Here is a 2,619-nt window from a genome sequence, read left to right on the forward strand (position 1 = left end):
TTAAGATCTGAATTTATAACATACTGTTTGGTTGGAACATCTGAATTGCTATGCTGAATGATAAAAATGACAATTTTACCCTTCTGTATAATTTTCGTTTATTTCAATGTTTTTGTTTTAAAAAATAACTGAACAAACTCTTTGAATAATTATAAAAAATATATATAAACACAATACATAATCCAAATCAAACAAAAATATTTTCAAATCCACCAAATAATACTAAAATTCGAATAAAATCCAAACATAAATATTTTCAAACACAACACAAAAACTATTCCAATTTGTTCTTTATAAAATCAACTGAACCCTATCATTCCCGTTTTGATGTCTTTCCTATCTTGGATTTCTTCATGTGTGAGATTCGTTGCATATGATCAACATCAATCTTTGAAACAATCATATAGCCTTCTGCAACACGAATTGGATGAATGTCAGGTTCCAACCATACTGAACAACTACAATTGATATGAGCCATATCCATGTTTAAAAAAAAAAATTATCCATGTTACATCATGTAGAACAAAAGACCAATCAATCAAACCCTAATAAACAATTAAAAGAATTCATGAAAAAATAAAGAAATCACTTCATCTTCTTCTCCCCTGTAAATCTAACCTATGTAAATATTACATCTCAATTTCATGATTTTAGCATATAAACAGACAATTTCATCATATATAAAGGAGATAAACAAACAATTTTAGCAGCTAAACAACCAATTTTATCAAAAAAAAGGAAGAACATATCACATACCTGAAGAGGTGCATGAGCTTTGACTAGTGAGGAAGGTCTTGATTTGCCTCTTAACTCGTTTCTGTGTCTTGTTCCTGTGGTTAATCTCATCATCAACATCCATGTATAAAAAAACTTTTATTATTCATTGAAACTGAAACGTAGAGAGAGTAAAACATATAGAGGTTCTCGGACCAAATCGTCTGAATTTTCGCGGCCGCTGAGGTATAGATTGAACACGTCGATGATATCTGGTCGTGTCGGGTGGAATTGGAAAGCCCTGGGAGCGGCAGCTCGGTGGTGACTTTGATCCCCCATATCTGCCAGGTTTGGTGATTGAGTGGTGATGGATGTTAAAGGACACCACCACCACTAGCTGCCGGAGCTCTGAACATATACCGTCGCCGTCGTCCCCAACAAATTTAATTGTATCGAACTGTGGAGGGTTTTAGAATTTGAGGAAGATGGAGGGGTTCATTACCGGTGGAAAAGGCGGCGCAAGCAGAGGCGGTGATCGGCTGATAGAGTCGATTTCAGGGAAGGTCGACGACGGGAGGAGGTCGGAGGAGGTGATCGACGCTCTACGGGGTCGGAGGTGGGAGGAGATAGAAGAGAAGATATGAACGTGGGGGTTTTATTTTGGAGGCGGCAGCAGCGTATGAGGGTAAAAGAGGGAAGGACGCGTGATTTTTTTTTTCGGATACGGGCCAAAGTCTGAAACTTTAAGATGCTTTTAGAAAATTAAGAGGCTTTTATTCCTATGCTACCAAACACTCTTAATCTGAAAAATTAAGAGTTTACCTCTTAATTTGTTAATTAAAAGGCTACCAAACGGGCCTTAGCCTTTTACAAAAACTAAGATTTCGTTTTCATCTAATTGACCATATCAATATGATTGCGGATAGTGGGGAGTGGGAACTACTTTACTAATTAAGATAATTTATACTAGTACAATGGGGCCGACTTGAAAAGCATTTTTAGCAACTTCAATGGTAGCTATTACCCCCAAACAATTATACTCTTTTTGTGAAAATTATAACTATTTTATTGTACGGTTGTGCATGAAGTTTCTTTTCGTTTTTGATGCTTGGAGTATAATTTAGCCTAACTTTGTAAAACTCATGATTGGGTATAATTGAAAAATGATACATTTATAGCTATCATTAACACTCTTGTTATGATATATATATATATATATATATATATATATATATATATATATATATATATATATATATATATAGATGATCGGATAATGATTTTTTTCGTCGATAACTCGTGAGGACACCTTAAAAAATTAATAAAAAATTTAAAAAAAAATACAAATCATAAAATCGAGCATAGTACTATATCGGAGAGGAAAAAAATTGAAATTTTTTTGGACAATTTTTATGATCCATGATTCACTTTTTATGATCCATAAATCAATTTTAATGATCCAATTTTTTTTCTCTCCAATATAATACTATGCTCGATTTTATGATTTGTATTTTTTTTTCAATTTTTTTAAGGCGTCCTCACGAGTCTTCACCGAAAAAAAGAGTCTATATATATATATATATATATATATATATATATATATATATATATATATATATATATATATAGGTTAAGATCAACTATGAATCATAAATATTGTGTGAATGTGTGACCAAATTCTGACCATTAGATTAAAAAGAATGAAAGAATATGATTTTGAGGTACATTGTAACGCCTGTTCCATGTATCATTTAATTCTCTAAGTTTTTAGGGTTTTGTGCTAGGACTCGACGAGTTGGGGAGCTCCAACTCGTCGAGTAGAGGTCATTTATGAGGACGCGGGATTTACATCCTACTCGACGAGTCGGAAGGCCCCGACTCGACGAGTAGGCGTTGTAAAGTAAA

The 2,619-nt window shown here is 33.5% G+C and overlaps 1 long non-coding RNA gene across 1 annotated transcript; it reads right to left on the reverse strand.

The window, feature by feature from the left end:
• Positions 1 to 219: 219 nt before the first annotated feature.
• LOC145156980 (uncharacterized) lies at positions 220 to 1,370 on the reverse strand. The gene is made up of 3 exons (XR_013737019.1): positions 931 to 1,370; positions 757 to 830; positions 220 to 411 (listed from the first exon to the last, which is right to left on the reverse strand). It is a non-coding gene; the product is annotated as an uncharacterized LOC145156980 (long non-coding RNA).
• Positions 1,371 to 2,619: the final 1,249 nt, after the last annotated feature.

Source organism: Lactuca virosa, chromosome 2, assembly GCF_052849685.1.
Source record: "Lactuca virosa cultivar CGN04683 chromosome 2, Lactuca_virosa_CGN04683_v6, whole genome shotgun sequence".
NCBI lineage: Eukaryota > Viridiplantae > Streptophyta > Magnoliopsida > Asterales > Asteraceae > Lactuca > Lactuca virosa.